Consider the following 26,658-nt stretch of genomic DNA (forward strand, 5'->3'; position numbering starts at 1 on the left):
AAACAAGAACAATCACTGCTATAGTGATGTTGGAGACTGAAATGTGTCTACTCCAAAATCATGTGTTAATGACATTATCCTCAATGTGATTGTATTTGGAAACAGGGCTTGTAGGACATGGTTACATTTAAATAATACGTAAGTCTGGATCTGATCCATTCAGAGATTGCAAGCTTACAGACATAGGCTAAGGAAGTACATGTGAGCATGCAGTAAGCTGGCAGTCCTCTACAAGTAAACTCAAAAAGTAAATTTCTATTATTTTTTTCAATTAATGGTATTTTGTTATGGCAGTTCCCAGTGACTCTGACAAAGTGATTAAAGTTGGAACCACTTGCCCTTATTATTTTGAATAAAAACTTTAATGAGATAAGCAAGTGTATCCTATAGAGAATGCTGGGGAGAAAGGGTTGGGCAGTTAATTTTGCTGCTCCATGCCACACTCCTCTGGCCCCTTCTGCTTCCCATGATCCCTGGCAAAATCCACTTTCTAGTGTTTACTACTTCTCCTCATTTCTACCCTATATTTATTTCAAAGTGCTTAGCCAGCATTAATGAGTCTGGTTAACTAGGAGGAGAGACAATGCTTTGGGGAAAATCCTTAACCAAGGGACAAATAAGTCAGACTCCTGAGCTTCTGCAGTAGCAATTCCAAGGCAGATGTGATGGGTCATCACAAGGCCCCAGAGATGAGAAAGAAATTATTCCTAATGATTTTCTGCTGTACTTGTACAATGGAGTCTAGCATAATTATCATCAGAGTTCTCAGCCATTAACTGATGGTAACAGATGCTGAGACCCACAGCCAAACATTAGGCAGAGCTTGAGAATCCTGCAGAAGATGTTGAGAAAGGAGCTAGAGGGGTCAATAACACGACATGAAAATCAACAAAATCAACCTGGGCTCATAGTGGCTCACAGAGACTGAATTGACAGTCTGAGAGCCTGAAAATGTCTGTCTAAGGTCTATTTATATGTTATGTTTACATAGCTTGGTTGTCTTGTGAAATCCCTAAGAGTGAGAGCAAGAGCTGTCTATGATGCTCCTCCTTGATTTGGAGAATCTTTTCCTTCAACTGGGTTGTCTCTTCCAGTCTTAATATAATGGAACATACCTAGTCTTATTGCAACTTGACATGCCATGTTTGGTTGATATCCCTGGGTGGCCTGCCTTTTGATGAAGGGAAACAATAAAAGTGGATTGGGTCAGGGGAATGAAGGAACTGTGAGGAGAGGTGGAGGGAAAACTGATCAGTGTATAATATGTGAGAGAATATGTTTTTAATGTAGATAGAAACAGATGACAGAGATGATTGTAGAAGGGTACAGATATAAGAAGAGATTTAGATTGCTGAAGAGAAAGTGCAGAGGAGAGAGAGAGAGAGAGAGAGAGAGAGAGAGAGAGAGAGAGAGAGAGAGAGAGAGAGAGAGAGAGAGAGAGAGAGAGAGAGAGAGAATTCCAAAGACGGTGCTTTTCAACTGTTTCATTTTCTAGCTTCTATATTTCTACTGGACTTTCTTGTGGCTCTTCTTTGGTATAGATAGCTTTCCTTTAAAACTACAGTGTGTATTGTGTTAAAGATGAACACATGAAAACAGGATCATGTTGAAATGTTTCTGTTGACATCACTTTTTATTCTCCTTGTCATGTTTACTTCTACTTATGCTTTATGCTTATGATACACTGAAAGCCGTTAATGGCTAGAGTTAAGCAAGTATAGGTTATGCCGTGTCTCTTTACAACACTGGGGTTGTATATACCTTAGTGGTTAAGAGTACTAGCTGTCCTGCAAGAGGACTTTTGTTCAATTCCAGCGCCCACATGGATGCTCACAACCCTAAGTCCATATCCTCTGTTTAACAACCTCTCTGGCCTCTGCTGGCACTGAATACATGTGACATTTATATATACATGCAAGTCAAGCATCCATACATATAAAGTATAAACCTTTTAAAGAGTAAAAGAATTGAATTTTATAGATATTAAATAGATAGAAAATTATAACTGTGATTATTCCTGTTGATCTTCCATTTTTCTTTGATATATTGGTTATACATCATGAATTTTATTTATAGTACTACCTAAAACATGGTCCATTGGGGAATATAAGAAATATACTATTTGTAGAAGCTCTTTTGTCATGCTGGACAATCTCCAGTATTTGTTAGGAGCACTCACATTAGCAATGGTTATTCTAGAATGGCTTCACATAGTTTTACCCTGCATAATTAAAGCCTATCTGTTAGCCAAGGAAGAACCTATGGGGATCCCACCTCAACTTTTAAGCCCTTCTTTTTGTCACTTCCTTCTTCCCTACTTTTACTCTGGAAATCTTGCTGTTAGTTGTTGAAGTTGGTGCTCCATGAGCCTCTTTTTTGTTTTGTTTTGTTTTATTGTTTTATTTTGTTTGTTTGTTTGTTTTGAAGGCAGGGTTTCTCTGTGTAGCCCTGGCTGTCCTGGAACTCACTCTATAGAACAGGCTGGCCTTGAACTCAGAAATTCGTCTGCCTCTGCCTCTCAAGTGCTGGGGTTAAAGGCGTGCACCACCACCGCCTGACCCCATGAGCCTCTTGAACTCTTATATCTATTCCCATGAAGTTAGCCACAGCAAATAGGTATTTTACCAAAGTAATACTTTCCCAGTAAAGTCAAACATTTGTACCTGGCTTCCCAGTGAGAGAAGAAGAGTTGGCTCCTGTATGTCTTTGGTTTATGCCTGCTCATGGGAGAGCCAGTTGATCAACAGTAGTTTTTTCATTGAGAGTAACATAAAGTACAAATATGACTTATTGGCCTGTATATGTTTTTCAAAATCAGAGTTGACTGTTTAATATTTGATTACAATATAATTTTTATGTTTTCTGTTAATATTTGGAACTTTTATTCATTTATTAGAAATTCATTTTGTACCGGGTGTGGTGGCGCACGCCTTTAATCCCAGCACTTGGGAGGCAGAGACAGGCGAATTTCTGAGTTTGAGGCCAGCCTGGTCTACAAAGTGAGTTCCAGGACAGCCAGGGGAAAGCAGAGAAACCCTGTCTTGAAAAATTAAAAAAAAAAAAAAAAAAGAAAGAAAGAAAGAAAGAAAGAAAGAAAGAAAGAAAGAAAGAAACTCATTTTGCCTTATACAGTACTGTCACAAGGATAAGATTTAAATTGTTTTTGATGTTGTGTTTACATTTTGCTCTCACTTACAAACTTTTTTTCTATTTAGAGATATTAAGTCTAATGATGATATATCAGCAGTCCTGCCTCATCTATTTCATTTTATCTTTCTTCTCCCTGTCTTTCTCTTTATCATATTCTTATCACCTTAAAAAGTCCATACAAAATGCATTAAGTACCAAGACAAGAAATCTCAAACTGCTCTGTTACTTTCCTGTCCACAACCACAAATTTCCTGGGCATATTTTTTTATTAATTACTGTACCTTATAGCAAAACTAGTTGGCCATTATATGTGTAGATTGTAATTCAACCTTTAGCAATAACTTTTCTCATTATCATCTATCCCTAATACCAAAGTCACATAATTCATTTTTTCTTGTTGTCATTTCAGCTTCCAACTTCTAAGCTTGTGTCAATAAGATTTATAATAGGATGTTTCTTTAGCACAGAGTCCCAGAAGTTCTTTTATCTAACAATAAAGTTTTCCTTTTTCCAGTGTGTTCCAGCTACATGTTAGCACCAGCATTTATCTGTGACAACTGCATTTTGATGTGGCAAAGCTAGGAGTGAGAAGGTAAGAAAAAATCATACAATGGTTCCTTAAATTTCTGCCTGGAAGTAACAAAAGTCAAATATCCCTGCTTTTGATCTTCTAAATCAAATGGTATGACCAAGTCTGATATAAGTGGGATGAAAAGTGCAATCCAGACACAGCAGGGCCCCTGAGGTGAAGGGCCTTAGGAAAGAGTCCATACAGTAAGGCAATGTGTATTTCAGACATGACTTCAATGCATCACATCAGATTTCAGACTCAAAAGCATTTCTTTGATGTTTTAAGAACACACCTTGAAAAGCCAAAATAGAAGCAAGGGGCTCTATTGAAAATATATTTCAATAATCCAGGTTAAGAGACAATGGTGTCTTGAAAAAGAGCTGAGACAGGAAGTAAGCCTGAGGTGACTCAGGGAGGCATCAGTAGGATGGACTGACTGACTGAGTGCTAACACACAGGACATAGGTTTCCTACCACCCAACCATAGCTGAACTGTGCTTTTTAGAGCAAAGCCCTCAGGACTTCCCTCACTCTAGTATTAGGGGATAATCTAGTCTCTGGGGATAATTGTGAGGATGCACAGTCCTCCCTGGGAAGTTACTGTAGGCAAAGTGCTAGTTTGGTATACAAAAAAGAAACAGATCAAAATCAGGTAAATGAAAGGGACATGGCAGACTAGGAACATTCAAAACACAAAGCTGCCATCCTGTTCTGTGGAGTTAGGATGTCCACTGATGAGAAGGACGGTCAGTGGGGATGTGGCAGAATGACCTCAGAAGTTGTGTTCAGTGTTTTGCATGGATCTGATCTGTTGAAAGCCCCTTATACCTGCACATCTGGCATGCATTTATCACAATTAACAGCTCACCCATAGCATATGAGCCAGTCCCTCTCCCTGATGTAGTTGTTGGTGGGAGTGACAATGGAAACAAGGAGCAGAGAGAAGACCATTTTCATATAAATGTGTATTTATGCAAACAGTGGGCAGATCAGATTACTTGGTATTTTTACACCAACCATACTCCAGGCAGAATGGACAGATTCTGTAAACAAAGTGTCTGTTATTAATATTAATCTTTTTTAGACAAATCCCCAAATGTCTTCTCCCTACCCCCAATAAAGGAGATTTTAATCCTGAAAAAGAAAAATGAAGACAAAGTGGAAACATGAGGAAATGGATGATTTAAAATAAATCATAGCTACTCTTGCTAGAGTATAGTAAACATGGGTTTAGTGTGTGAAATTAGAATGAAAGTGCAGTAGGGGTCGACTGGAAGAGGTTTTGTGAACATTAGAAATGGTTGTATGTTTTGAGCCCTGAAACCTCAGAATGCTCAAGCATCTGCTAACTGCAACACCCAGTCCAATGGTTGGCTGCAAGCATCCACCTCTGCTTTTCTAAGGCTCTGGCAGGGCTTCTCGGGAGTCAGTCATATCAGGCTCCTATCAGAATGCACTTCTTATCATCTGAAAGAGTGTCTGGGTTTGGTAACTGTTTATGGGATGAATTCTCAGGTGGAACAGCCTCTGGATGGCTTTTCCTTCAGTCTCTGCTTTATACTTTATATCCATATTTGCTCCTGTGAGTATTTTGTTTTCCTTCTAAGAAGGACCAAAGTACTCACACTTTTAAGCTTCTTGAACTTCACATGGTCTGTGAATTGTATCTTGAGTAGTCAGAGCTTTTGGGCTAATATCCACTTATAAGTGAGTGCACACCATGTGTGTTCTTTTGTGATTGGGTTACCTCACTCAAGATGATAATTTCTAGTTCCATCCATTTGCCTAAGAATTTCAAGAATTCATTGTTTTTAATAGCTGAGTAGCACTCCATTGTGTAAATGTATCACATTATCTGTATCCATTGTTTTGTTGAAGAACATCTCTGGGTTCTGTCCAACTTCTGGCTAGTATAAGTAAGGCTGCTATGAACATAGTGGAAGTCAATTTGGTGATTCCTCAGTAAATTGGACATAGCACTACCTGAGGACCCAGGTATACCACTCCTGGGCATACACCCAGAAGATACTCCAACATGTAATAAGGATTTACTGTCTTGAAATAATCACTATGTAGCTCACATTTAAGAGACACATAGTTTGTGCTAGGTTTTAATTATTTGTTCTCAAATTACCTCCAGGCCTAAGCAAATAATAAAAGCTTTTAAAGCACAAATATTTGCTAACCTGTTAAATTCTTGTTCATTGTCTTAGTCAACACTTAATAAATATTTAGCATGTGTTGTGTACACTTCTCTCAACAACTTGCAATTAAATAATTACATCATGACTATATAAATTATTTTGACATAGAGTTACTCTTTAAATTATTAACCACTTTGATTCTGCTATATATATAATTTATAGTTATGATTAAACATATTTGAACAAATAAAGCTATGGCAAACTGTTGATATTTCTAATGGACACATCTTTCCTACACATACTTTTTTAACATAAATGGTTCTAGCATTGTTTGTGTTTTCTGCATTAACAATACAGAATATCATTTAAATGAATCAAGTTTATAGGTCGATGACTAACTTGTTAATTCCTCACAGAAGATAAGAAAAAGTGATTTGAAAAGTTACATATTTTCTTAAAGAGATTTCTGAATATCAATTGTATATAATTCCAAATAAAATGTTCTTTAAAAAATAAGTGTATAGAGGGGAAACCAGGAAGGCAGATAACATTTGAAATATAAATAAATAAAATAACCAATAAAAAATTTTCAAAAAGAGATGACAAAACCTAAAAGAAACAAATAAATAAATAAATGACTGTATTATTCAATTGCTGTGTGCATGTGCATGTAACCTACATATATGTGTGTATGTGTGTGTGTGTGTCTGTTGGTGTGCAGGCAGAGGGTAGAGATATCTTTGTCAAGTATCTTCCTTTATCATGTTCTGCCTTATTCTTTTGAAGCAGTGCCTCTCATTTGACTGGAATGTAGACAGGAATTAGCAATGTTCCTGCCTCCATTCCTTACATCGCTGATGTTTTGCAAAGCAGAGCATTAATGTGCATGCTAGGACCTAAACTCAGCTCCTCCTGTAAATGCTTGCATAACACAAGTTACTTACAGGGGTTATGTACAGGAGTATGGATGACTCAAAGGCACTCATATCACCAAAATTCCAACTTCACTATGGTCGTAACTCATGGGAGCTCCATCCCTAGACCTTTCTTCAGGACCTGCAGGTAAGGCAACTCAGTTGTGAGGAGAGTGTATTTTCTCTAATAAATCTTTACTGCTCAAACTGACAAAAGGTTTTTGTTGTTGCTGTTGTGTTATGTTTTTTTTCAAATAAATGAGAGTCTTTACTCAAGCTCCACAAACCTTCCTGATGTAACAGGATAGGAGCGCTTGCCAAAGTCTAGAGGGAGGTTTTGGGGGTTTTTTGGTTTTTGTTTTTCTCTTTATTGGATATTTTCTTTACTTATACTTCAAATGTTATCCACTTTCCTGGTCCCCACCCCTGGAAACTGTTAACCCCATAATCCACCCCCTGCTTCTATAAAGTTGTTCCCCCACCCACCCACCGACTCTGGTCCCCCTAAACTGGGGTATCAAGCCTTCACAGGATCAAGGGCCTCTCCTCCCATTGCTGTCAGGCAAGGCCATCCACTGCTACATATGTGGCTGGAGTCATGGGTCCCTCCATATATACTCCTTGGTTGGTAATCTAGTCCCTAGGAGCTCTGGGGGTTCTGGTTATTTGATATTGTTGTTCTTCTTATAAGGTTACAAATCCCTTCAGTTCCTTCAGTCCTTTCTCTGTCACATCCATTGGGTACCCCACGGTCAGTCAAATGGTTGACTGTGAGCATCCACCTCTGTATTTGTCAGGGTCTGGCAAAGCCTCTCAGGAGACACCTCTATCAGACTCCTGTCAACATGTAACTCTTAGCATCTACAATAGTGTCTATGATCGGTGACTGTATATGGGATGGATCTCCAGGTGGGGCAATCTCTAAATAACCTTTCCTTCAGTCTCTGCTACACTTTCTCTCCATATTTGCTCCCATGAGTATTTTGTTCCCCCTTCTAAGAAAGACAGAAACATCCACAGTTTGTTCTTCCTTCTTCTGGAGTTTCATATGATCTGTGAATTCTATCTTGGGTATTCAGAGCATTTGTGCTAATATCTAATCAGTGAGTGTATTCCAGGTGTGTTCTTTTGTGATTGGGTTACCTCACTGAAGATGATATTTCTTAATTCCATCCATTTGCCTAAAAATTTCATGAATTCATTGTTTTTAATAGCTGAGTAGTACTCCACTGTGTAATTGTACCATATTTTCTGTATCCAGTCCTCTGTTGAAGGACATCTAGACTCTTTTCAGCTTATTTATTATTTTATTACAATAAATAAGCTTTCTATGAACATAGTAGGGCATGTATGCCTGTTATATGTTGGACCATCTTTTGGGTATATGTCCAGGGTCCTCAGGTAATACTATGATGAATATTCTGAGGAACTGCCCAACTGATTTTCAGAGTGGTTGCACCAGCTTGCAATCCCACCAACAATGGAGGAGCATTCCTCTTTCTCCACATCCTTGCCAGCATCTGTCATCACTTAGCCATTATGACTGGTATGAGGTGGAATCTCAGGGTTGTTTTGATTTGCATTTCCCTGATGACTAATGGTGTTGAATATTTATTTAGGTGCTTCTAGCCACAAAATATTCTTCAGTTAAAAACTCTTAGCCGGGCGTGGTGGCGCACGCCTTTAATCCCAGCACTCGGGAGGCAGAGGCAGTCGGATTTCTGAGTTCGAGGCCAGCCTGGTCTACAGAGTGAGTTCCAGGACAGCCAGGACTACACAGAGAAACCCTGTCTCGAAAAACCAAAAAAAAAAAAAAACTCTTTAACTCTGTACCCCATTTTTAATAGGGTTATTTGATTCTCTGGAGTCTACCTTCTTGAGTTCTTTGTATATATTAGATATTAGCCTTCTATCAGATGTGGTATTAGTAAAGATCTTTTTCCAATCCGTTGGTTGCCATTTGGTCCTATTGACAATGCCCTTTGCTTTACAGAATTTTTGCCATTTTATGAGGTCCAATTTTTCTATTGTTGATCTTAGATCATAAGCCATTGTTGTTCTGTTCAGGAAATTTTTTCTTGCCCATGTGTTTGAGGCTCTTCCCCACTTTCTCTTCTACTAGTTTCAGTGTATCTGGTTTTATATGAAGTCCTTGATCCACTTGGACTTGATCTTTGTACAAGGAGATAAGAATAGATAGATTTGCATTCTTCTACATGCTGACCTCCAGTTTAACCAGCACCATATGTTGAAAATGCTGGCTTTTTCCCCACTGAATGGTTTTAGCTTCTTTGTCAAAAATCAAGTGACCATGTTATGTGGGTTGATTGAATCAATAACCATGGACCCTGTTATGTGTCTGAGCTAGGTCTTTTGCATATATGTTGTGGTTGTATAGCTTTTTGTTCTTGTGAGACTCCCAACAGTGGGAGTGGACGGTTCTTATACTTTTGCATATATTTGAGATCTCTTTCCTCTTTCTGGGTTGCCTTGCCAGACGTGATATGAGGGTTTGTGTCCAGTTTTATTGATTCTTGTTAGGCCATATTTGGTGAATATCCCTGGGAGACCTGCTCCTTTTATAAAGGAAAATGTAGGAGGAATGGATCTGGGAAATGGAGAGGTAGGAGGAAGGACTGGCAGGAATGGAGGGGGGAGGCTTCAATCTGGATATAATATATGAGAGAAAATTTATATATAATCTGTAAAATAAAAGTCACTAACACAAACAAAAGTGATTATTAGCATGAGAATGGTATTTTAATTATAATAATTATCAAAAGTGTAATATTAATATAAAGAACCTCTTAAAGATATAATAACATCAGAAATATACCATTGTAATAGATGAGTGAAAGATGTACATTGGCAGGGTACACATGAAAAAAATCTCAAATTATATAAATAAATAGTTAATTATCCTGATTGCTAATTAGAAGCAGAATTCTTGCAAAATTGAAACAATGCAGTTCACCAAATCTGTATTTATACTAAGCTTGAAGCCATAATAATCAGGAGGGGGGGAGTTCTAAACAATACATTCATTTCGTATTCATATTTTTGAAACATGCAAAACTATGTTTTATTGAATTATGATTATAGACTATGTTGTTTAAAAACATACATTAGGAAGGATATGTACAAACTTCAAGACAAAAGTTAACTTAGGAGTATATAGAAGAAGAATTAACAACGAACTCACTATGTATAGCTTATACCTCTAAATAAAAACAAAAGGGCCTATGGCAATTAAATCCTGTCAACCCAGATGACATGTTATGAATACCTATTATTCACAACATATCCTAAATATTTTGAGAATTCCAGATTTGTGAGAAGCATTTCTGATTTATTTCATAGTTAGGCATCCCCATATTTTTACCCTGATACTAGATAATTTCTTGAGCACACAAGTAAAATCCATTTCTAAATTTTTAATCCCTCAAATCTGACTGCAGTTTTGAAACATAGCAAGAATATATGACATTTTGAATGAGGGAATGAATGTTTTGTTGTGTAATTTGGTAGTTAAAATTATCTAAGTAATTTGTAGAAACACCTGCAAAAGAAATAAGCATTTTAAACTATTCAATATCTACTCTAAATCTTCACAGAAATCATGTGTTATACATATTAAATATATTTCCAATATAATAATCTTGAAATGTATCCAATTAACTTTGTATCATACTGTTTTATATCATAAAGTTACATATAGCATTATAGGTAAGTACTCAGAATTTCTTCACCTTAACTCATTAACCGGACATAAACATTGCAAAAAAGAGTCAGGGATAGGGAATAATAAAAGGACTTTTAATTCATTAGTGAAGACTTCATCTTCTCAACAAAAGCAAATAACATGAAATGTTTCACATTGAATCAGACAGCTAATTGTCATTTAAAAACATATTAGTCTTCTATTTTATTGTGTGCAAAGCTTTTTTTTTTTCCTTTTTCTATTTTTTCTCTCTTACTCTCATGGTACAATGCAATAAATCTAACCATGATGAATAGATCTTCCAAAATGAAGCTGGCCTAGACCAAGGGGAACACATGCATCCAAATGTTTCTAATATACATACAAACAATGTGCTTACAAATTAATGCAGTATTCAGTGTTCTAGCATGTATGGCAGGATAGACACCCCAAGGTTTCAAAAAGTAAGGAGGTTGCTAATGAGAATGTGTTAAAGGGACAGAAACTTATCTGAGGTAGTTTCCAACACAAAAGCCAATGATTAAAAACTAGTATTAAATATTCAGCATTAAAATATAAAACAAGCTGGGCGTGGTGGCGCACGCCTTTAATCCTAGCACTTGGGAGGCAGAGGCAGGTGAATTTCTAAGTTCGAGGCCAGCCCGGTTACAGAGTTAGTTCCAGGTCAGCCAGGGCTACACAGAGAAACCCTGTCTGGAAACCACCCTCTCTCTCTCTCTCTCTCTCTCTCTCTCTCTCTATATATATATATATATATATATATATATATATATATATATATATATGTGTGTGTGTGTGTGTGTGTGTATCAAATAAATGCAACTCCATACATCCACACATCTAAAAACTAATAGGGGAAACAAGGGAAAGCTCAAGAGAAGGAACAGGGAATAAATTCTTAGCGTTTTCACTATGCACCCATTCTTGAAGGAAAACATTCCATTCAAATACATGTAATGACTGCCTTCCAGAAGAAAGGGATAGGGGAGGTAACCATTGTAACAGAGAAAACATCCTTTAGCAGCATTCAAAATTAATTGTGATGAGCCATGTTCAGAGCACTTGATACACTGTTTGGTGTATCACTACTAATACAGTCTGATGAATGTTTGTGTCTTGGATGAAGGAGGTTGTCTATCTGTACTGCTAGATCTGTGGGATGGACAAAGAACCATGAGTCATCAAGGAAGACACTTTCAGAGAATTGTGCGAAGTGCAGATAGGAGCCATTGACAGACTGTGACAGACTGAGATCTAAGGCAGAGACATAAAAACAGCAACGGGAGGCTGAAGAGCCCAGACAGAAAGACATTTATGGATCTGAGACAGAGAATAAAACAGTGCCATGAATACCCTGTGAGTAGAAATTCTGGGGATCACAGACAGTAAGTCATGGTTAGGGATGCTGAGTTAGGAACAAGAAGGCAGCCTATATCTTTCTAATACTGAAAGTGAGGATATTGAGGATTTTGGACATAGTTACAGATTCACAGTGAAAAGAGAAACACCAGCCATAGGGTGGGGGTGCAAGGCAACTGCCATAGGTAGACAGGAGGGTCCCCAGAGAAGAGCTCGCTGCCAGATTTTAAACTGCTGCCCCTCTAAACTTTAAACTTTCTCTTCTTCCTGATTGGTCCACCACCCAGACCCACCATCCCCTGCACCTCAGGCTGCTTTCCCTTTGCTCACTAATTTGCAACAGTTGCCTTCTCCTAGGCCAGAGGTGAGATTCAACCCCAGGAAAGAGCAGTCTTTCTAAATGTGGCCCTTTCCTATTTTCAAGATGAGCCCACATTCTTCCTTCACTTCTACAGTTAGGAAGTTGGCTTACTGTTGGGTTCCACATGGAAGTCGAGAAAACTCCCTGCAGATATAAAAGCTTAAAAAATGAAAGCTTGGTTTTCTGAGCACTCAGAGAGGCAGCCTGAACGATGTCCCTGAAGGAAGATAGTACACAGAGCAAGGGGAGACCTGGGAGAAGCTGAAATGTTTGTTATCCAAGTGTATTTCAACATTATGTGTTGAAAAAAGACGTACCTGCTGAAGACTGGTCTGTATCTAACACACCTGACTTTAAGGTCCTTAATTCATTCTCCAAGAAGTTAAGTCCAGACCTCAGAGTGACAAGGAGAGAAAGGAGCCAACCAGCTGCACGTAGTTAATTAGGGCATAACAAGAAATTGGTTTCATATTCTTATAATTTATGCACATTGGTTTATATAACAGTAATTTCTATAGCCTTTACCAGTTAAGGAAACATCTGGAGAAGTGGGATAGATGTTCATTCCTAGGCCTAGGAACATGAACTCTTTTGACCCTGCTAGAAAGATGGAGAAGTTGTTCTCAAGATGTCTGGACCCAGATAACTGTCTCCTTACAAGTTGTCCCTGAGATTTCTGGACCCAGAGAGCTTTCTTCTTACAAGTTGTGCTGAGATGTCTTGACTTAGACAATTGTCTCCTTACAAGTCATCCTTGAGATGTCTGATTTCAGACAACTATTCACAGCAGAAGCTATTAAGCTGTAGAGAAGCCCTCAGATCCCCTGAGATCTGGAATCTTGAATTTAGTTTCTCCCTGTGATTAAAGGGAGTCTGCAAAGGAAATGACAGTATTTAAAATAAGTTTCTTTTGCTTGTTCCCAACACTCTGATTTCTTCCCCCAACCCAAGTTTGTCTTCTAAATCCAGAGAACAATATTAGACAAATTCTAAATGAGGAACTTTCTACAAAATACATAACCAGAATTCCTCAAGACTGGGCAGTCTGAGAATGTAAGAATAATAATGTAAGGACAGGTCCCAGCCCAGAGCAACTCAGAAAAAAATAGACTACAAAATCTAATGAAACATCTTCCATGAAACTATATATCAGTTAGACTGTATCAGGAAAAGAAAACCAAAAAGACCTGGGCAGAATACATCTGTATTTCAAATAGGAAATCTCAGTCTCGAAGAAATCTCCGAGGGTGCAGGTACCTTCTGCCAGCCTCTCTGGCCAGCACTCATATTGTAGAAGGATAGAACCAAATCACACAGGCTGTTTACTAGCCTCACATATACACATGGCATACAAATGCACTCCATAGAACAAATGAAAAGGTAGTAAAATTTAAAACAGTGAATCTGCTTTCATTTATTAATTGTAACAAGTATATCATGGCAACACAAAGTGTTAATATTAGTGAAAATTCAGTATAAAAGAAATTATCATACTATCTATATTTCCCTCTGAAACTCTAAATGTTTTTAAGTAAAACATTTTTTAAAATATGCATACTCCACTCAAATGTGGCTCAGCAAAGTGACTGTTCCACTATGGAACTTAGAGCAGTTGAGGAAGCAGTGTTCATGAATATTCATGGTGAGGGCGGGGCTATATTTGCACAGGAGCCTTCTTAGCTCCTGATGACTCAGCCTGAAATTGCATGTAATCCCCAGACCTCACTGGTCCACAATTCATTTGTGTTTCCATTAGTGCTGAACTGAAGTGAGCTTTTAGAATCACTGTTTCTAGTTCCCAGCATTGCTCAGCCTTGATTGCAAAAAGGGATGGAGGACTTTTTCTTTTCCTCTAGAAAATTTGATTTATTTCAAGGGAAGTCTACATACACATGAAATTTTAAAAATTAAATAAGAGATTAGGAACTGCTTTAAATCGACATCCACAACTTGCTGCTCCTGAGAAAAAAAAGGCTTGGGTAAGATTCAAATAGAAAAAAGATGAGAGACAGGTGAATCTGTCTTAGTCAGGGTTTATAGTCCTACAAAAAACACCATGATCAAGAAGCAAGTTGGGGAGGAAAGGGTATATTCAGCTTACACTTCCACATTGCTGTTCATCACCAAAGGAAGTCAGAACTGGAGCTCACACAGGGTAGGAACTTGAAAGCAGGAGTGGATGCAGAAGCCATGGAGGATTGTTGCTTACAGGCTGGCTTCCCCTGGCTTGCTCAGCATATTTTCTTAATTTTCTTCTTTTCTTTTATTGGATATTTTCTTTATTTACATTTCAAATGTTAAACCCTTTCCCAGTTTGCTCCCCTGGAAACCTTCTATCCCATTTTCCCTACCCCCTGCTTCTATGAGGGTGCTCTAGCACACACCCACCCACCACTGCTCCCCTGCCCCCTCATTCCCCTATACTGGGGCATCTAGCATTTTAGGACCAAGGGCCTCTCCTCACATTGTTGTCAGGCAAGGCCATCCTCTGCTACATATGTGGCTGGAGTCATGAGTCCTGCCATATGTACCCTTTGGTTGGTGGTTTAGTCCCTGGGAGCTCTGGGGGGGGGGGGGGGGGGGTCTGGTTAGTTGATATTGTTCTTCCTATGTGATTGCAAACCCCTTCAGCTCCTTCAGTCTTTTCTCTAACTCCTCCATTTGGGGACTCTGTGATCAATCCAATGGTTGACTGAGATCATCCACTTCTATATTTGTCAGGCCCTAGGAGACCTTCTCAGGAGACCGATATATCAGGCTCCTGTCATCAAGCACTTGTTGGCTTCCACAATAGTCTCTGGGTTTGCTGATTGTATGTGGGATGGATCCCCAGGTGAGGCTGTCTCTGGATAACGTTCCCTTCAGACTCTGATCCATACTTTGTCTCCATATTTCCTCCTGTGAGTATTTTGTTCTCCCTTCTAAGAAGGACAGAAGCATCCACACTTTGGTCTTTCTTCTTCTTGAGTTGCATGTGGTCTGTGAATTGTATCTTGGGTATTCTGAGCCTTTGTGCTAATATCCACTCATCAGTGAGTGCATATGATTTGTGTTCGTTTGTGATTGTATTACCTCACTCAGGATGATATTTTCTAGTTTCATCCATTTGCCTAAGAATTTCATGAAGTCATTGTTTTTAATAGCTGAGTAGTACCATATTGTGTAAATGTACCAGATTTTCTGTATCCATTCCACTGTTGAAGGACATCTGGGTTCTTTCCAGCTTCTGGCTATTATAAATATGGCTGCTGCTGCTATGAACATAGTGGGGCATGTGTCCTTGTTATATGTTGGAGCATCTTTTGGGTATATGCCCAGGAATGGTATAGCTGGGTTCTCAGGTAGTACTATGTCCAATTTTCTGAGGAACCACCAGACTGATTTCCAGACTGCTTATACTATTAACATTTCTTTAGGTGCTTTTTGGCCATTCCATATTCCTCAGGTGAGAATTCTAATTCATATGTGGTGCTTGCCTTCATGAACTAAAAGCATAACTATTTTTTTTGTATATTATGGCTTCTATGGTGTGATATAACTGACAGGCTCCAGGTAGAGTGGATAACTAAGTTTCTGCTTGCAAAAAAAGTAAAATATTATGGTGTGTGTGTGTGTGGGGGGGGGATATACTTAAAATTTGTCTCTAACTAAGATGTTTTATTCCTCAAATTTGCCATGCTATAAAGTCGACAGGCTTTTAAGTACTTCAGTCATCCAAAACAAGTCTTTGACATCTGGAGATATGCAGTATGATGTTGCTCAGAAAGTGGGATTAACTATGGGGTCTTGATTTTAGGATCATAATGAAATAGATTCTCTAAAGTCCAGGTTAACCAAAAAGAATTCAAGAACCCAGCAGTAAAACATACAGTAGGCTAGACAGAAATCATCAGTCTATCATTATAACACAGGCAAGCACAATTAAGGCAGACTACGTATCAATTATTATTCGTCTGGAACATCAGCTTTCCTAAGGATAAAAGGAAGAGAGGCAGCCTGGCTTGCTGTCTCCTCTGCTGGGCTAATTAGTACTGTTCTTAATGGCTTCATCTGACCACGATCAATTGTCTAACATGAACAGTGCTCTGTCAGTTAATAAGGTGAGGAACTACAGAATGCAATTATGTCTGGCTCCAAAATAGTCCTTCAAACACACTGAAACAATCATGTGACAGAATAAACAAACTAATAGGCCAAGGCAGGATCCTTTGTCTAATTTCCATGCATAGTGTTCCAGTAACATTTATGGAAAAAATTAAGAAGGGGAAAATAAGAAGGAAAAAAAAGCAAATGGAGATTTGAAGACAGACACAGAAACATTCTTCTCTCACATACATGCATACTGAAGACTGAAGAAAGGGCCAAGAGAATTATGAATTATACATGGAAGTTTAATAAATATTAGCATAGAAAATGTTGATGTGACTGTGAAGTCTACCCTCCCTCCCCATAAAAAAAAATGGTTTCTGGAAAAAAGACTATTTTATTATTGTTCTGGTTGAAACGTCAACTGTGCTCATTTCCCAGTCACAAAATAATTCCAAAAAAGAAAGTATCACTGGAGAGATTTGCTTGTATTCAACTGGCTTTTAGCAACTTTTATCAAATTTTTATAGCACTTTGATTTGAGTAATGTGCTGAATGATAGTCTGCATTACAAGATGTTGGCAGTAGTTGATTCACACCTTGCTTACTCAGGTGGAACTGAGCTTGTGAAGTGAATCAAGAAACAGGGACAAGGACAAGAAACAGTTCATTTGAGTGATGGTAGAAGGCAGTGGGGAGGGGGCATAGCTTGCACTAAGCAGCTGAATCCTACCCACAAGTTCCTATATCAGCCCTCACTAGCCCTTATAATAAGGACAACCTACCTTACACTCTTCAGTTCTCCTTATCTGTAAAATGGAGGTAATGGTGAACTCTTATGAAGAAAAACATTCTGTTAGAAATGAATAGTCAAATTGTGAAAAACAGGATTTCAGTGCAGTGCAACAAACAGAAATGTTTTCTACTTTGAGACTTCACATCGGATTCTGATGATGTAAAGCATGAGCTAGGGTCCAGATTTTCCTTTTGTTAGCTTCCCATTATCACCCATTAGCTCTTTTATTACATCAGAGCTTAATGGTGGGAAGCTTTTATGAACACATTCAGCATTGCTTTTAGTAGGGTACAATGTAATCCACAAGTGCTTGTGATAATAGGATATATCTTGACTGCAACTAACCTACAGAATTCCTTAAAGAGCAGAACAATTTCCTTAAAATTATGAAATTCAAGTTTTCCTTCAAAAGTCTTTAACTTAGCTTTATGCCTACCATGCATAGGTGTAAAGGACCTGTCCTCCAGAGATACAAAGAGGCATCACTCTTGGGTTCTTAGCTTTTGTAGCTTGGACACTGCATTGTTCTACTATACTGAAAAAACAAGTCTAGCACAAAATCTTTAAGTTAATGCCAGGCCTGTTCCAAAACCATCTGTCTTTTCTATTCCTCCACTACTAAAAATACTAAAATCTACCCAGAAGAAATTTTCAAATAGCTTATTAGGCAAGAATGGAAAAATAAAAATGAAAAACTAAAAATCTATGCACTGAATTGCCTTCAATCCCTTCTCCAAAATCAACTGAGGAAGCAGTATCTCTATAGATCACTGTGCATCTAACAGAATGCATGGGGGTGGGGTAATATAAAACTGGAAGTGTACCTTTTGCATCAGAACCAACTGTGAGAGTTAGTCTTTAAAAGTGAAACCCTAGTTGCGACCCCTTCCAAGTTGGAATTTTAAAAATTAGGTCATTGTAAGAAATACATCAAATAAAAGGTGTTAAATATAATGTATAGGATTGGCTATTTCAAGCGATTTCCAGCCTCCAAAGAGGGTTATTTTCTAGAAATAGCAGTTTAGTTATCTCTGGAAACTTTGGTTTTATGCCTAGTCAAGCTGTGAGTGGCTTTGTGGATTTGAGCTAGTCATTTAACCTCTCAGGTCCTTCGGGTACTTTTCTACAAAATGAGGAGGCTGGGCTCAGGCGCCTTCCAGCTCTCAAAGGCTATTCTGTGTTTCCAGGATTCTGGGGGCAGACAATCCATTTCAAGGTTTTATATAAATGGCATCCAGTGTCATGAAATAATGTATTGAGAGCAGCTGCAGGCTCTTTCTATCCTGAATCTGGTTTGAAGCCAGCAGATAAGGTTGCCTGAATTCATCTTTTTCCTTTGGTGAGGGGATAGGTTTGATGACCTAATGGGCCTTTTCCATCTCCTGTATCTTTGATGAGGCCACAGGCCTCCGAGTTGAGAACTGTAAAGAGTTACTGTAGAGAATTTTCCTTTGTAGTGATTTTCGCTTTTTTGGTAATATTTGACATTTTTGCAATTGTACTTTGATTCAGTTTTGTCTACCACACAGCTCAGTATGATAGTGAAGACACAGACTGTACTAAGACACAGGCACACACACATGTATACATGAAATATAACAGACCCAAAATTGCTGATAGTTGGTTATATACTAATGAAGTCCATAGTTATCACAAGGGCTTCAACAAAAATATATATATACACATGTATTTTCCATATAATAGCTTACATGGAATGACTAAGCTAGCATTTTCTCTTTTACTTATCTTTTTTTAATAATATAATATATAACTAATATATTATTCATATATAAATGTGTTTACATTAAAAATAAAAATTAAATTATTTTTATAAAAATGGTTCAAGATTAAAGCCAATTTATTTCTATGTATTTCATTATCAGAAATAATTTCATGGATTAATTTAGATGATATCTAGACCCTAGTAAGAGATATATTTTCTTCCACCTTACTTGTCACTGGCCTCTCTGACCTGAGAACCTCATTTGAAGCACTGTGGCTCATGGCTCTCAATTAACAACCTGACTTTCTCTAATATGCCCTAAACCACTCCACCCAGACAATCTTGCCTCAGGTATACTATCTTTGGTTCCACATGGAGACTATTTTTAGCTACCCTAGGTGTCAGAAAGCAGAGCATGAAGACAATGTACAGGATCCCATCACTCAATTAGTGGAGACGAAGAATTAAAAAAACTCAAGAGCACAATCTGCAGAAACATCAGTACACTACAAGATTACATATATTAACTATAGGCAAAGAGACAAAAATCCAGGTCAGAGGAATGGCCAATGCCTTTAATAAAACCATAGAAGAATGCTTCTCCTAAATCCAAGGAAAGAAATGTTCATTCAGGTATAAGAGACACACCAAACACCAGACAGACAAGACAAGAACAGAACCCTCATGGCATAATATAGCTAGAGCTATAATTGTATTGAAAAATTGTATTGTATTATATTTTATAGAAAAAAAGAAAGGTATTAGAAGCTGTAACTCTGAGACTTACCCACATATAAAGGTGGTCTTAGAAGTATGATGATTGATTCCTCAACAGGACCATCAAGAGCAAAAAGAGCTTGGAACAACATGTGTCAAGTTCTGAAAGAAGAAATATGTCAATACAGACTAATAATCATTAAAATAGAGAGAAATGTTTCCATAATAAATGTACCAAACAAAGTCATGAATGCCAAAACAGCCCTACAAAAAAATACTAGAAGGCAAATTTCAAACAGAAAAGAAGAATAATCACATTTAAGAAGCTGTGGGGGGCTGCTGTGGGATAAATGATAAATGATGCTAGGCTAAGAGCTATACTAAACAGGAACAAGAAAACAAACACCACAAAAAATAGACATCAATTAATACATGCTTTTCTCTACTAATTCTGAATATTAATTGCAACATTTCCACACTTAGTAGACACGGGCTAGCTGATTGGAATAGAAAATAAGATTCATCTTTTTGTTGACTACAAAAAACACATCTCATCATCAGGATAGGTATTATCTCAGAGTAAAAGAATTGAAAATTTTTTCCAAGAAAATGAGACAAAATACAAGCAGGTGTCCCCATTTGAATGAAAAAGAGCCTTCAAGCCAAAACAAATCAGAAAAGATAAAGACAGTTACTTCATTCTGATGAGTAGAACAGTCGACTGAGGGGACAGTACAGTGCTCAACATGTGCCAAACAGTTAAACACACATTCATAAAGCTAACAATATTAAGTACTCAGCCACAAATGAACACCAATACTGTAATACTAGGTGTGATGGCTTGAATATGCTTAACCCAGGAAGTGACACTATTAGGAGGTGTGGCCTTATTAGTATAGGTATGGCCTTGTTGGAAGAAGTGTGTCACTGTAGGGGAGGGGTTTAAGAGCCTTCTCCAACTCATGTGGCAGACAGCCTACTCCTGTCTACTTTTGGAACTTTTGACTCCTCCAGCACCATGCCTGCCTGGATGCTTTCATTCTTCCCATCATGATGATAATGGAGTGAACCTCAGAAGAAGTAAACCAGACCCAATTAAATGTTGTCTTTTATAAGAGTTGCCTTGTTCATGGTGTCTCTTTATAGCAATGCAAACCCTAAATAAAACACTAGATGAACTAGTGAATCAAAACAAATGCTGGTGGTGACGTGGGGAAAGATAAGTTGTTTTAATTGCTTAATTAAACTATATTAATTATTACTCTTAATTGTGGGTTTCTATCTCACATTTGATCATTCAATTCCTAGATAAAAGACACACAACTTATTATTTATAAACCTTAATAAGCACTAAAGCTGGGAAGTTATCTACCCTCTATGCTATTATGTCTACTTCCCTGCCAAAACCCCAAGTTATGACTAGCTATATTCTGCCTGGGCCACTCTTACTCCAATTGATGAGCCCTCATGACCATGTTTTCATGATTCCCCTACCCCATGTTGTCTTCTCCTCTCTCCAACTTCTCTCCCTTCCTCCTTGTGGTCTTGCCTCAGACCCCAAGTTCAGGAACCAAAACCACACCTAGATCTTTTACTCTCATAAACTGTATGCATCTGTATTTAATCAATAGTTTTAAATTAAGGAGCAAGGTGCATGTGGATTCCATGCAGATTCTCTTGTCCCTGGGGGCAACAAGGGAGCAGTATTTAACATTAGAATACATAGCAAAAGACCAAACCTCAACAAGAAACCCTCAGCAACAATTTGGACAAATCAGTAAGCAAAGTCCCAGTAAGGCAGAATGCACCATAAATTTTAATACTCCTGGCCCCACTCAGAGCAGAAAAAAACAAAACAAAACAAAAAAAAAAAACTTAGAACATTATGTCCTCTTTTTCTAAACAATGCCAATATAATTTTCATAAAATGGCACTGATTTCTTTGGTGCTACTGCTGTAATCACTAACAATGCATGAATCTTATCAAACCAGGGTGACTAGGTGAGGCCATCAAACAATGGAGCTAATTCAACAGCCTCAGGCAACCAACCCATTTGTCAAAGGGAGCCTATCCTATAGCTGTAGCTGGCAATACCAGGCAGCATAAGACTGAGCCTCTGTTCAGCCTCCACAACAACATTTACTCATTACTTCCTGTCAGACACGCTACCTTAACCATTAAAGATCGATCATAAAGTTTTCCCCACACAAATAGACTCTGTATAACAAATGGAATTAATTACAACTGTTATTGTCCTTCAGAAATTGAAGATAAACCTGGGTGGTGGTGGCACATGCTTTTAATCCCAGCACTCAGGAGGCAGAGGCAGGCAGATTTCTGAGTTTGAGGCCAGCCTGGTCTACAAAAGTGACTTCCAGGACAACCAGGGCTATACAGNGAAAGGAAGGAAGGAAGGAAGGAAGGAAGGAAGGAAGGAAGGAAGGAAGGAGGGAAGGAAGGAAGGAAGGAAGGAAGAAAAGAAGGAAGAAAGGAAGGAAGGAAGGAAGGAAGGAAGGAAGGAAGGAAGGAAGGAAGAGGAAAGAAAGAAATTGAGGACAAGCTCTCTAAGGCATGTCCACTTAGGAGAACACGGGTCTCAGAAGCAGCAGACCGTCTGGAACACTATGCTATGGGCCCACATCTGTACCCAGGAGGTTGGACTGATCCTCATCCCTCTGTGCACCTTCTCTATCAGAAGAGAGCTTGCCTCCAGGGAGTACTCTGACCCCAGGAACTCATGGTAGATTGTGATTTTCTCTCCAGTAACTCTCTAAGGCATGCCCACAAAGGAGAACACAGGCCTCAGCAAAGTTTCTGGGACAGGGTCCTATGGGTCTACATCTGCACCCAGGAGGTTGGGCTGATCCTCAGCCCTCTGTGCACTGTCCCAGCCAGAGGAAAGCTTGTCTCTCAGATGAGATCACCATTATCTTTCCGGTGACTTTCTGAGTTAGGTCCACTCAGGAGAGAACAGGCTGCAGAACAGGGTCCCACAGGCCTATATCTGCAGTCTGCAGGTAGGGCTGTTCCGCAGCCCTCTCTGCACTGGTCTTGCCAGGTGAGACATGGTCTCCCAGGAGTGCTGACATAGGCTTACAGACCCACAGGAGGAACAAACTCCAGCCAGAGACAGCAAGAACATCTGACACCAGAGATTAGCAGATGGTGAAAGGCAAATGTAAGAATCTTAATAACAGAAACCAAGACTACTTGGCATCATCAGAACCCGTTACTCCCACCACAGCGAGCCCTGGATACCACAACACACCGAAAAAGCAAGATTCAGATTTAAAATCTTATGTCACGATGCTGGTAGAGAATTTTAAGAAGGATATTAATAACTACTTTAAAGAAATACAGAAAAAAAAAAAAACAGCTAAACAGGCAGAAGCCCATAAAGAGGAAACACACACACACACAAAAAAAATCCCTCTAGAAATTGCAGGAAAACACAACCAAACAGATGAGGGAATTGACCAAAACCATCCAGAATCTAAAAATGGAAGTAGAAACAATGAATAAATCACAAAGGGAGACAACTCTGGACATAGAAATCCTAGGAAAGAGATCAGGAACCATAGCTGTGAGCATCACCAACAGAATAAAAGATATAGAAGAAAGAATCTCAGGTGCAGAAGATTCCATAGAAAACATGGAAACAACAATCAAAGAAAATGCAAAATGCAAATAGATCCTAACCCAAAACATCCAGGAAATCCAGGACACAAGGAGAAGACCAAACCTAAAGATAATAGGTATAGACAAGAATGAAGATTCTCAACTTAAAGGGCCAGTAAATATTTTCACAAAATTATAGATGAAAACTCCACATCCTAGAGAAAGTGACGCCTATGAAAATACAAGAAACCTACAGAACTCCAAATTGACTGAACCAGAAAAGAAATTCCTCCCAACACAAAATAATCAAAACACCAAATACACTAAACAAAAATAGAATATTAAAAGCAGCAAGGGGAAAATGTCAGGTAACATATAACATAGAATTACACCAGACTTTTCACCAGAGACTATGAAAGGAAGAAGATCCTGGACAGATGTCATTCAGACCCTAAGAGAAGGCAAACATCAGCCTAGGCTACTATACACAGCTAAACTCTCAATTACAATAGATGGAGAAACCAAAGTATTCCATGACAAAACCAATTTTAAGCAGTATCTTTCCACAAATCAAGCCCTCCAAAGGATAATAAAGGGAAAACTCCAACACAAGGAGGGAAACTATGCCCTAGAAAAATCAAAAAATAATCTTTCAACAAACCTAAAAGAAGATAGACACATGAACGAAATTCCAACTCTAACAACAAAATTAACAGGGAGCAACAATTACTTTTCCTTAATATCTCTTAATATCAATGGACTCAATACCCTAATAAACAGACATAGACTAAAAGACTGGCTACTTAAACAGAACCCAACATTTTGCATCACACAGGAAACCTACCTCAGGGAAAAACACAGACACTACCTCAGAGTAAAAGGCTAGAAAACAATTTTCCAGGGAAATGATCCTACAAAACAAGTTGCATTAGCCATTCTAATATGGAATAAAATTGACTTTCAATGCAAAGTTATCAAAAAAGATAAGGAGAAACAATTCATGCTCATCAAATGTAAAATATACCAAGATGAACTCTCAATTCTGAACACCTATGGTACAAATACAAGGGCATCCACATTCATTAAAGAAACTTTACTAAAGCACAAGGCACACTTTGCACCACATACAATAATAGTGGGAGACTTCAACACCCCACTCTCATCAATGGACAGATCCTAGAAACAGAAAATAAACAGAGACACAGTGAAACTGACAAAAGTTATGAAACTAATGGATTTAACAGATATCTATACAACATTTTATCCTAAAACAAAAGGGTATAACATCTTCTAAGCATCTCATAGTACCTTCTCCAAAATTGACCATATAATCAGTCACAAAACAGGCCTCAACAGATACAAAAATATTGAAATTATAGCATGTATCCTATTAGATAACTATGGACTAAGGCTGATCTTCAATAACAACAATAGAAATCCCACATAACAAGTGGAAGCTGGCAGGGTGTGGTGGAGCATGCCTTTAATCCCAGCACTTGGGAGGCAGAGGCAGTCGGATTTCTGAGTTTGAGGCCAGCCTCCCAGGGCTATGAAGAGAAACCCTGTCTTGAAAAACCAAACCAAACCAAACCAAACCAAACCAAAACAAACCAAACCAAACCAAAACAAAACAAAACAAAACAAAACAAAACAAAACAAAACAAGTGGAAGCTGAACAACTATCTACTAAATGATAAGTTGGTCAAGGAAGAAATAAAGAAAGAAATTAAAGACTTTTTAGAGTTTAATGAAAATGAAGCCACAGCATACCCAAACTTATGAGACACAATGAAAGCAATGAAACACAATAGAAAAACTCATAACTCTGTGTGCCTCCAAAAAGAAACTAGAGAGAGCATACACTAGCAGCTTGACAGTACACCTAAAGGCTCTAGAACAAAAGGAAGCATATTCACCCAAAAGGAGTAGACAACAGAAAATAATCAAAATCAGGGCTGAAATAAACTAAGTAGAAACAAAAAGAACTACTCAAAGAATCAACCAAACCATGAGCTGGTTCTTAGAAAAAAATCAACAAAATAGAGAATTAGCCAGACAAACTAGAGGGCACAGGAAAGTATCCTAATTAACAAAATCAAAAATGAAAAGGTAGACATAACAACAAAATCTGAAGAAATATTAAAAAAAATCATCAGATCCTTCTACAAAAGCCTATACTCAACAAAACTGGAAAATCTGAATGAAATGGACAATTTTCTGGAGAGATACCAAGTACCAAAATTAAATCAGGATCAGATTAAGGATCTAAACAGTCACATATCCCCTAAAGAAATAGAAACAGTCATTAATAGTCTCCCAACCAAAAAGACCCAGGACCAGATAGATTTATTGCAGAATTCTATCAGACCTTCAAAAAAGACATAATTCCAATCCTCCTCAAACTATTCCACAAAATAGAAACAGAAGGAACTCTACCCAATTCATTCTATGAAGCCACATACCTAAACCACATAAAGACCCAACAAAGATAGAGAATTTCGGACCAATTTCCCTTATGAATATCAATGCAAAAATGCTCAATAAAATTCTTGCTAACCAAATCCAAGATCACATCAAAATAATCATCCATCAAGATCATCCCAGGGATGCAGGGATGGTTCAACATATGGAAATCCATCAACGTAATCCATTGTATAAAAGAAACTCAAAGAGAAAAACCACATGATCATCTCATTATATTCTAAGAGAGCATTTGACAAAATATAACATCGGGGTTGGGGATTTAGCTCAGTGGTAGAGCGCTTGCCTAGCAAGCGCAAGGCCCTGGGTTCGGTCCTCAGCTCTGGAAAAAAAAAAAAAAAAGACAAAATGACAAAATATAACATCAGTTCATGATAAAAGTCTTGGAAAGATCAGGAATTCAAGGCCCATACCTAAAAATAATAAAAGCGATATACAGCAAACCAGTAGCCAATATGAAACTAAATGAAGAGAAACTTGAAGCAATCTCACTAAAATCAGGGACTAGACAAGGCTGCCTACTTTCTCCTTACCTATTCAATATAGTACTTGAAGTCCTAGCCAGAGGAATTAGAAAACAAAAGGAGATCAAAGGGATACAAATTGGAAAGGAAGAAGTCAAAATATCAGTATTTATAGATGATATGATAGTATATATAAGTGACCCTAAAAATTCCACTAGAGAACTCCTAAACCTGATAAACAACTTCACTGAAGTACTAGATATAAAATTAACTGAAACAAATCAGTGGCCTTTCTCTACACAAAGGATAAACAGGCTGAGAAAGAAATTTAGGAAACAACACCTTCCACAATAGTCATAAATAATATAAAATACCTTTCTGTGACTCTAACTAAGCAAGTGAAAAATCTATGATAAGAACTTCAAGTCTCTGAAGAAAGAAATCAAAGAAGATCTCAGAAGATGGAAAGATCTCCTATGCTCATTGATTGGCACGATTAATATAGTAAAAATGGCTATCTTGCTGAAAACAATCTACAGATTCAATGCAATC

This window comes from Mus caroli, chromosome 3 (assembly GCF_900094665.2).
Source record: "Mus caroli chromosome 3, CAROLI_EIJ_v1.1, whole genome shotgun sequence".
Classification (NCBI taxonomy): Eukaryota; Metazoa; Chordata; class Mammalia; order Rodentia; family Muridae; genus Mus; species Mus caroli.